At 41.4% G+C, this 11410-nt stretch overlaps 1 long non-coding RNA gene across 1 annotated transcript in view; it reads left to right on the plus strand.

Annotated features, from left to right (window-relative positions):
- The first annotated feature begins 3434 nt into the window (after positions 1-3434).
- Positions 3435-11410, plus strand: part of LOC117943086 — a 27076-nt gene continuing 19100 nt past the window's right edge. Inside the window, exon 1 of the long non-coding RNA XR_004656281.1 lies at positions 3435-3446. This is a non-coding gene — a long non-coding RNA (uncharacterized LOC117943086). The remainder of the gene's footprint in view (positions 3447-11410) is intronic.

Below are 11410 nucleotides of genomic sequence, written 5' to 3' on the forward strand. Positions count from 1 at the left end.
GGTAGCGCTCCACCTCCCGCACAAGTTACGGCTCCTTCCCCCACAGAGAGGTGACATTCCACGTCCCCAGAGCCAGCCAGACTCCGGGAACCATCACCTTATCGTGGTGGAGAGGTTTGTGTGTCCCTATGAACCTGAGGGCTGTGTTGTCTGGAGCTTTGTGCTCCTTGTAGGGTCTCCCATGGCAAAGAGGTCTCAGGGGAGGGGCCAGACAAAGAATGGTTCGAAGACTTCAATGGTTGAGCAAGGAAGGGATAGAGAGACCCCGCCCGGAGGAAGCCCGGGGCCCCCGTCTGGAGCCAGGCCCAGACGGTGGGCTCGTGAGCGAGCGTCTGGTGGCCGGGTTTGCCACGGAGCCCGGTCGGGCACAGCCCGAACAAGCAACGTGGCACCTCTCCCTCCAGCCCATGGGCCCACCACCTGTGGGAGGATCCAGAGGGGTTCGGGTGCGCTGCTACATGGGTGGCAGCGAAGGTAGGGGGCTTCGACGGACCAGAACCGGGCGGCAGACTGTCATACTGATGAATAAAAACACTTAAAATATATGTTCGTCTATAAAATAAAGGCAGATTATAGGCAAACTAAAAAAATCCTTCTGCCATGCCCAAGTTTCTACTTTTCAAAATAAAAGCTCGCATATGGAATAAAATACTATATCGCTCTTACTTTTCAAAGTAAAAGCTCACGTCAACTTTTACTAAATAAATATTTGGTGTTTGGTGTTTTTAAATATTTAAAAATATATGTCTGTCTCTCAAATAAATGCAGATGATAGGCAAACTAAAGAAACAAAGTTGCAGCTATGGAAGGAAGAAGAAAAGGAATTTCTCTCCGACAGAGGTCAAGCATTTGGTTTGGTTTTTTTATTTTTTCACCCCTTTCATACAATACAACACAAAATACAATAGAAACGCTGGCGTGGAAGTGTAGGAAAAATACAATCGCACTCTGGCCCAAGACCGTGGCGGCAGAGATACGCAGTCGAATGCAGGACAAGTCCCAGACCCGAAGGCCGATGCCGCGGTAGTAGAAAACTACAACCGCATTCTGCCCCGGGTCCCAGAGACTCAACAGCATTCTGCCCCGGGTCCCAAAGAGCCGACAGCATTCTGCCCCGAGTCCCAGAGACTCAACAGCATTCTTCCCCGGGTCCCAAAGAGCCGACAGCGTTCTGCCCCGAGTCCCAGAGACCCGACAGCATTCAGCCCCGGGTCCCAGACAGCACACATGGCTGCCTTCAGCCTGCGTGTGTAGGGTGTACGACTATCGGCAACGTTTAGTCAGTATTTTCTTTCTTTCATTCCAATTTCGGTCCAATTTCCAGTCATAGGGAAAACCGGGGACATTTCCGGGGACAGATCCAGCCGGGGACAAGTTGCCAGAATCGGGGACTGTCCCCGGAAACCGGGGACGTCTGGTCACCCTACCGCTCCGGTCCCAGGGAGGGACACACAAGACCGTGGCTGCCGGACCAGCCAACTTCACGTTCCGCAGTATAGAGCTCCCAATAACCAGAGTTGGCTTCTCAGTTGGTGTGTTAATGAGTGGGGAGAAACTGCAAGAAAGTGAAGATCTTGGCGGCCAGACATAGGCTCCGATTTGGAGCGGCCGCCGGTGTGTGCGCTCCCCGGTTTAGAGGTAGCACTACGCGTCTTTCGGTCAGTCACCCACTTGCCCGGCTGCTTAGGGTCCGCCGGAGGACTGCTAACAGGAGCTGCAGTATGTTATCCTGCACCAGCTACGGGACGCTGGCTAGCTACGGAAGCATTTTGATTCCAGGGTGTGAAGACGTGCCTCAAACTCACTAAGCCTCGCCTCCAGCGCAGCGAATATACTTCATTTATTACATGTACCGTCATCAGTAAAGGAGGCGGAGGAATTGCTAAACATTTGACATACAGAGCAAGAGAGAGAGCAGGAGAGGGACCATTGCTAATGGCTAAGCTGGAGTAGCTAAAAGCGTTTTAACAAGCGAGGGAGTTGCTGTAGGATAATGAAACTATAAGTGCTTGAGTGTTTGAATATAATCAGACTCTCAACCACCAGATTTAAGCAATAAAGCAGTTTTGAGTAAGTTTTCGCTGGAGCAGAAAAGTAGCGTCCGTGATTTAAACAAATGTTAAAAAAAAACTTTCTATGCCCCGTTGATTTGGGCTCTAAGATAAACAAGTGTAGTTCAATGCACAACACTTATATCCAGTTCCAGACACTTTGCCACCAGATTTAAACAATAAAGCAGTAAGTTTTTGTTGGAGCAGAAAAATAGCATCTGTGAGATTGTAGCACCGGAAATGAAACAACACGCTTACCGTAGACGTCAGCATGTCAGATGTCATCAGGGTTGGACACTTATGAATCGTAAAAGGTTTCGGGCCAACTGGACAATGTACACTCAAGTTACACCACTTCTTGTTTCAATGGCAAAACGCACAAAATGGCCACCGCGCAAAACGCTATGCCCTGTGAAAAGTTTTTCTTTAATTAACTTTTCATCTTTAACTTCTTAAGATGGTACAGACCAATTTTTTTTTGTGATCAAATTTTCATGGTGGAGACCAAATTTTAAGTTGATGTGATGAAATCTCTAGGGGAGGGGTTTGTTAAAGTGCGACATGGAAATCAAATCACACTAATTTCAAACTTTAAATAAAAAATGGCGGACTTCCTGTTGGGTTTAGGTTATGGCTCCAATAACGTTTGTTGTTCATCTTGACATGCTTCATATGTGTACCAAGTTTTGTGAGTCTATGTTAAACGTACTGCTGGGCTCATTTTTTTAATTTTGTAGGGGGCGCTAGCGAGTCATTTTTTACAAGAACTGAGTCAACCGGCAATTTTGGTACATTTTTGAGGATGTAAAGTTCCTCAAAAAGGCGATTAATTTGCTGGAAGAAAGAAAAGGAAGAATTCCTTCAGTTTTAATAGGGCTTTTGCCACTGTTGGCATTCGGGGCCTAACAAGAGAAAACAACTGTTCCTACAGAGCTGAATGACATGCAGCTGTGAACATGTGCTTAGGCGGACTGAAAACAGCCTATCATTAAAGAAACGCAAGGACCTGTGTTGGTGTTAAGGTGTAGCTTCAGCTAAAGGTGTGAAGATGAAACACCAGGAGTGATGAGTTGTTCATCACCCTCCAGTTTGAAAATTTGATGGCAAATCACTGCACAGAATCATGCTGTTCAAAATGTCATATTACAAATTGATCTACTGAGAATGTGAGCTTGCTCTTATTTGATTGGGCAAGCTTTACTTCCTCCTCCCTTTACATAAGGGGCACTAATGTTAACCCTAACGCTATTGTTCAGAACCCCAATCACCTTTATTGGCCAGGTACACATAAGAGGAATTTGACAGATTTCTGGCATTGCTCTCATGTACTTAAACAGAAATAGACATAACAGCTAAGAACAACAAAGCTGGACAAATAAAAGTAAATAATGGACAGTAGGACAGTGGAGTATTATGGAAGTTTGTGAAAAAAAGGTGTTAAAAAGTGTTAATGTTATAATATGCTGTATATAAAATGCGTCCATGGCCCACAATTTTAAAAAGTACATATAAGTCAAGTGTTCTGTTCTGCCGACCGTTCAAGGGATTCCACTGTTTCTCAAATTTCCAATGTTGGAATGAAATCAGGAAAGTTGTTTGGTGTAAGGTGGTCATAAAACTCATTCTGAGTTGTCCTAAGTCAGTCTTTTTTCCGTCTTCATGTTACGACAAAGTCAAACATGTTAAATAATATCTTTAGTTTTAAGTCTTTGTAGTAAAATCTTATTTTGTGACTAAAAACTCAGAGGCATTATTATATTATTGTAGCCTCACCTACAGTGTGATATACAATGACAGGTGGACAGGATGGTGGTGTTGAACGCCGAGCCCACAAAAAGGGTTTTTGCGTATATCCCTGGGGAGTCAAAAGTGTTGCAGGATGCAATTCTGTCCCATATTGACAATGATGATTTTGGAGTGTTTGAAGCAGGAGGGGACTTCACATAGCTCCAGTGATCCGTAAACATCTGTGTGAAGATGGGGGCCAGCTGATCAGCACAGACTTTCAGGCAGGAGGGAAACACGCCGTCCGGGGTGGGGGCCTTCCTAATCATCTGCATCTGGTAGAGCTGACACATCCTGAGTGCAAGTAGGGGGTCGTTTGGGAGCGTTGAGGGGTAGCTGGGGAGGAGTAGGTGGTTATTTGGTGTTGGGTGGGTGAGGGGTGTGAAAGTGGACTCATTACACCTGCAGTAAAAAACCTTCAGGCTGTCAGCCAGTTGATTGGTCTCTACTTTGTGAGGGGATTGTTTCCTGTGGTTAGTGATGTCCCGCAGGCAACTGCACACTGGCCCTGTTCACACCTGGCATCAACCTAGGCTTGGGTGATCCTTAAGTACAGGTGTGAATCCCCCAACAAGACGCATTAAGAAAGCTTTGTGATCTGATAGAACACATACCGATATATGTCCACATTTTATCAGTGTGTGTACGAATGTGACCACGTTGAAGGACCGCCTACTCAACTGAAAGCGCAACTATGTACATTCACTGGCTTTGTCTAAGGACATTTGAAAATTTCAAAAAGCCCGGAGAGATATTTTTTGAGTGTTGAACATCTTGGGCGAGTTGGTTTGCATGGAACACGCCAAGGAATACACGCAGTCTGTATTGTTTCAATTTCTTCCGTGGAGCTCACCGGCTGATTGGTGGATGCCGGACATCGATGAGTGTTCATCACCTTGTTGGGCGGAAGCTGATTGGCAGGTGGAGTCATTGTCTGACCATTGTTATATCCCGAGTTCCCCCTGGGGAACAGGGGGCACAGGGGTAACTCGGGATCTAACAATGGTCATACAATGTCTCACAATGGTCCAGTACTGGACCAGCTCTCCATCTTAGAGGGTCTGATCCTCTAGACCCATGGGTATTACCCTGTTAGGTATAACTAAGAACTGTTGAAGCTTGTGTCGAAGAGATTTGCATAGCTCTTGACTGTCTTCTTCCAAATCCCTACCCTGGGGTAGGTGGGGCTAAGCCTTACCTGACTGAATAGCCCTAGAACCAAATACCACCTCAGCCACCCCTGTTAACGATAGCTCTCTTCTCATTGATCCGTGCACTTGGTATAGTTGCTAGGATTGTATTCAGTAGCCAAGAAAACTAGGCCCCAAGGATAAGTTAATTTTGTCAGCAAGAGCAACTTATAAGAACCTTAAAGATGTTAAACACACTTTGTCTAATGGATTACCAGCTTAGTGAAGAAATAAAGTCAATATCTACTACTTGTACTTTAAAATGCAGTGATTATTTTATTGCAAAATTAAGAGCAACTATACAACTTTTTTAATGATTAAAACTAGTAAAATGATAAAATGTTTAAAGTTCAAAAACTGATTATAATAGCTGAGCTTGAGTGATTTAGATTTCTTCTTTTTGGAGAGAAAGGGGGGGGGCGTCATCCTGGCCAAGGAGATCTTTTTATTTCCTCTTCTGCTGAACTGTAGAATCTTGTAGTTTTGTCCAAATCGCTCAAATTCTCTTTAAAAGTCTTTAGTCGTTGTTGCAGTTGAAAGAGAGATAAAACTTCAGAGTTTAAGGACTCTTCAGCTGGTTTGGTCGTTATGGTTACCCTGTGTTGCTCGATCTCCTGAAGTCCACTGAAGAAAACTCTGAAGTATTCTCTAGTTGTTTGCTGTTCAACTCCCCAACTCTTGTCTTAGGCTCTAAGCCCGGTGCTGTGATGGTCCTTGCTCCCAACCCAATGCCTCTAAGATCTTCAGAGGAATAACCCCGATCGCTTTCCTGACTCCTCTTTGTGTCTCTTACGCCGTAGCTGAGTTTTCTTGTCAAATCAGCCACCACCCTTTTCCTCACTACTGTCATCTGTAAATTTAGTTATGCCAAACATGTCCTTATTTGGCCAACCTATTTCCCATTGGTGGGCTTTCTCTTCCGTGACTCAGTCATAAAACCGTTATACCTTACCCAGTATTACGCTTTTACGTGTAGGGAAGGGAGGACCCAAATGCAGAGAAGAGGCAGTCAGGCAGGAGAAGTTAAACAAGGATTTATTTACACCAAGAGTCCAAAGAAACACAGGGAGCCAAAAGGCAAAAGAAAAATCCATATCTCCGGTCCAAGGAAAAAGAAAGCTAAAAACAGCAACACAGAACTGGAAAAATCCATGAGGTGGAAAACGGATCACGGGGCAGACAAAGAACACACCATCTGGAACACACAAACTTACAAAACCATCTGCCAGGAGACAATGGGAGCACAGCCACTAAATACACTTGGTAATGCAAGAGGCAGGTGACAAAAGGGCTGGGAAACAGGTGGAAGACATCAAGTAATCACAGGAGCGGGAAAATACAGGAAGTGAAACTGTAGACAGCACAGAAAACCAGACTATCAAAAATAAAACAGGAAACAGAATATGCAGACACTCAAGGGAAACACAAGGCAGAAACTACAACATAAAACCGGGGAGGAAACTAGGACACTAAGCCTCCTGTTCTCTTTCCTCCACAGAGTCACATTAGAAAACATACATCAGTTTTATCTCTGTGTCTAGTACAAGAATAATATATAGCATGTAGTTATATAGTTATAAACCCAAGATGTGTTAGCCAGTTTAGCATACAGACTGGAAGCAAAGGGAAGCTGCTGGCCTAGCTACATCAAAAGAAAAGAAAAAAAACCTTGCAATCATTTTTCATTACAGTCTGGCTAGTCTACATCAACCACGGTTCATTTAAGGGAACATTCCGGTGCTGCCAGTAGTTCTGCCGGATGTCCTTTCTTTGGGTTGACTTTAAACTCCAGTCGGATCGACCAACAATAACCGGAACCTCTGAGCAACGTTACATATCTACTTTACTCATGTCTACTTTCATTATTACTGGGTCTTAAAGGTCTTTGCTTAAAATGTTTATCTAAAAATTAAATAGACCTTCCAATCATAGTGCACCCTACCAATGTACCCTGCCTCTCAGGTTTAGTTGGTTCAAACTAAGGTTCCCCCTCTGACTGGGTACATAGACAATCAAGTTTAGGATGATGTAATAAACGCTGCATACCAGGTATAGATGGCAAACCTACTCTACCTGATAGTTTGGAATATTATTGAACCAATATGGTTAGAAACAGTTAAAAGTAGGAAAGAGCCGGGTCGATTGAAACGCGGGACGGATGAAACATTCCAGTTTTCTCCGAGTGCAATGATGATAGACAGACTTCCTTAGGTCTGAACATAGAGTATGTTAACCTCCTTCTATCTGTCAAATATCTCCCTGTTATTTCCTTTTATCACGCCGTTGCAGCCGATAAACCAGTTTTGATGGTCAAAAGTAGCGGTTAGTAGTGGTAACATTGTTTTGATTATTAATGAGTGTTTTAATTTAAAGGTTTGATTGCATTCTTATTCAGTAGACCATTTAGTTTTCTTCACAATCCCAGACTTTCATATTGCATGCTTGTTTACATGAGAAGCAAAACAGGCTGTAATGGCATATGTCTATGTCGGGCACAGATGAAACAGCTGTTTCAACTGTCCCCGACCTGGCTGCAACTCCATGGATTTTAAGTAAATGAACAAATATCTGTGTTTATAGAATTATTTATGGAGGTGAGGCATGGAAAAGCAGTTTTAGAACAATGAAAATATATTTGAGCTCACCAGGTAGGGGGCGTCGAGTTTTCCCATGTTATCCTATGGAGACTGACGGGTTGGGGGGCGTTATTTGGATGTCCAGTGGTATAACCCACCTAAAAACCTAGTGAAACGAAATTTTTCACAAATAGAAACATGATATAAATGGAAAAACCTACTGTTCTAGCTATGAAAATGTCAGAATCATCCACCGTGGATGATATTTCAATAACCGCTTCATAAACGCTTCAGGATGACAGCAATGAGGTGTTAACATTGCCCTGCAACAATCTATTTAAAAGACACCTTTTGGAAGTACCATCCATGATATGTAGTAAAATACTAAAGTTGTGGGAAGATAATATATATGGCTTAAACTTTATGTTTCATTTGTCCCCCATGCTGTTTCATTTGTCCCGTCCAGGAGCATGTCCAACTCTTGCGGTAATAACTCCTGAACGGTTTTGTTCAAAGCTGAAAATGCAACTGTATTTGAGAGATGACACGTGTAGGCTGCTAGTGACAAAATATTATCTTTCAGTGTGATACAACCGCTTTGTATATTTCGTTTAATTAAAAAGTGTGCCAACTGTCCCGGCCCATACATCATTAGTGATCTAAATACAACTCTGATCACAGTTATTCCTAAGCCTGGTAAGGACCCATTAGAATATGCTCGCCATTGGCCAATATTACTGATATACAAATAATTACCCCGATTAAACAGGCTTTATTTGGAGATACATGTATCAATATGATTCAAACACTGTATGCTACTACTACAGCCCGAGTATGTGGGAGAAGGCTTCTCTGAAATTTCTGACATAAAATGATGAACGAGACCTTGTCTCCAATGATTTTTAATTTATCCTTAGAACCGCTGGCACAATTATTAGAATCTGCCCTCAGATCTCCCCTATTTCAATAAGTGGGACATCACATTCAATTTCACTTCATGTGGATAACACATTCATTTGTATGACAGATGTTCAGAAAACTGTTTCCTGAATCCTGAAAAAAACTGAAGCAATTTAAGTATCTTTCAGGATACAAGATTAAATGAATCAAAATAAACACTGATGCTAATTAATATAGACAAAATAAGGTTGTCCTCCCTCCCCAGATTAATTTTTTCAAATAAGGTCCTTTATTGGGTTTTAAAGTACTTCCTTATCATCTATAGCTAAAGCAAATAACTCTTTAAAATAGATAAAGATGTCAAATGGAATGATATTAAAATGGAAACATGTCCCAACTTGTATAGCAGTCGTTAAAATGAACATATTATAAAACACATACAGTATAAAGTTTGTTACTTCTCCGATGCCTCCAGCACCTCCAATAGGTAGTGACAAAAAGATACTTTAGTTAGATAAGGTATTCGGAATGGAAAGCAACCCATTATAAAATGGTCAGCTCTTCAACCCAAAACATCAGATGGGGGATGGCCATGCCCTGATTTTAAACTCTATCACTGAGCATTAGTATTGAGAAGTATCAGCTATTGGGTGAATGAAAATAAAACATTGTCTTGGAAGACTATGGAATAAGAATTTCTGTCACCAGTAATATTAAAGGATTTCCTTCTTGTAGGTTTATCTACCTGTATCACGGTCTAATTTTAACTTACATGCGTAAAGTATTCAGAGTGGCAGGAAGAGTGTGTGGTGTTCTCCATTATGGAACGATAATCCCCTTTAACTGGGGGGAGGGGAGGCATTTACTAAAAAAGTTTTTACTTTAGAATAAGTTCTGTCTGGTAAGCCTATGGAAAGAAAGATGACTCAACTTTCTCTAACAAAAAAAGAAATTGCAAAGTCTGGCTAACACGCATTCAAAACGACTGTAGTCAACCGATGGAAACCTCCTCATGATATTTCAAGTAGCCTTCTCACTGGCTTGAGTTTAATGGACATTTCTTACCTGGAACTATCTTTAGCGTGAGTTAACAATGCATTACCAAACAAAATTTCAATTAGGACAGATTTGAAGTCTAAATTAAAAGATGTTCTAACCAGATGAGAATAATATCCTTTGGTAGATATTAGTATCATGGGGGTTTGTAAAGGGGAGAGGAGCTGGTTGAAATAAAGCAGAAGGGAGGGATAGGGGAATGGGATAGGATGTCCCATAAGGAATGGGATAGGATGAATCTAAATGTTTTTTGCAATCTGTTTTGTATTTGGATTTGAGTTGTAAAATGATGATGTTGCAATAAAAAAATCAATGATAAAAAGGTTTAATGTGGTGGCACCTAAGGTAGCCCATTGGATGCAAGCAATCTAGCAGCTATATTGGTGGATATCGATTCCAGGCTAATGCTAGCATTTTACTGGGGAACTAGCATGTTACCAGTTTGCTTTGTCAACTAGACTAAGTAGTCACTAGCTGGTAATTCTGTGCCACTTTTGATCGAGGGCACTTGAAATACTAACTAAATAAAATGAATAATTATTATATGATCATTAATTATTAAAACATTGGAGGAGAGTTATTATTTTTCTGCCACAAGTCATTGTTTTGTCATTGATTACATACCACTTTGCAACACACAACAGAGACCTAGGCTGTGTCTCAAATCGCGCACTTACGTTAGTGCACTTACGTTAGTGCACTTCGTGCACTACGTACTGTCTTGCATAGTGCGTAAATTTCGACAAAGGAGTGTTGTCTCAAATCGCGCACTGCCATGTGCACTTACCAGAAATGACGCTGAAATGATCACATTTCATCCCTTCTTCTTCTGTATAATTAGGAATTTCGCCAAGGGGGTGGGGGGAGCATTCCAGTCTGCTATTGTTTTTCGTGATAAATAATTCCTGCTTTGTTTTTTGATACTTTAACAAAAATAAATGTGGTTTTTATTTGCTCCGTGTCACGCCAGGATGACGACAGCAACGCCGCCGTCATGCCCCCCCCCACCCCCCCCCCCCGATTAGCTGTAAACTGTACAAACTGTATTGTAATATTCCTTCTTGATACTGCACTATTTTCAACTAATTAATTATACCTATTCTTTGCAGTCCACTCTTTTATGTATATGCTTATGTTTATGCTCTAAAGATAAGTAACGTTAATATTCATTCATTCATAACGGTCATAACTGTTCATTTTAATGCTCAGCGGTTTCATGAGGACATCCGTGTGGCCCAGAGATAAGACTGTTGTTGTGAAGCATTTCCCTTACACTTACTTAATAGACAAACACCATTACATATTTTATACAAGTTGTATTTTTGTTCTAAATTGTCTTCATACATGACTATACAATAGTGAAAGCAGAAGGAACAGAATTGACATTGAAATAGACCCATTCCTTTATATTAATTATATTAATGTAATAATAATATAACATTATATTAATATAATAATAATATAACACACCTGACATTTAAATAGACCCGTTCCTTTATATTCATTATATGCTTGCTACAGTCATGCAACGTGTAATACAAAAATAACAAATTTAAATACTTTTAATATAATTTTATTTAAATGATATTTAAATTAAAATGTGCTTGTAGTTCTGATTCACAATCAAGGCATCACTTAAATAGGAGCTGCTTGACACAGTAAGGTCCACCAGAAGATCCTTAAAAGCTACACATCATGCCGAGACCCAAAGAAATTCAGGAACAATTGAGAAAGAAAGTAATTGAAATCTATCAGTCTGGATAGGGTTATAAAACCATTTCCAAAGCTTTGGTAATCCAGCAAACCACAGTGAGAGCCATTATCCACAAATGGAGAAGACATGGAACAGTGG

Source organism: Etheostoma cragini, chromosome 4 (assembly GCF_013103735.1).
Source record: "Etheostoma cragini isolate CJK2018 chromosome 4, CSU_Ecrag_1.0, whole genome shotgun sequence".
Classification (NCBI taxonomy): Eukaryota; Metazoa; Chordata; class Actinopteri; order Perciformes; family Percidae; genus Etheostoma; species Etheostoma cragini.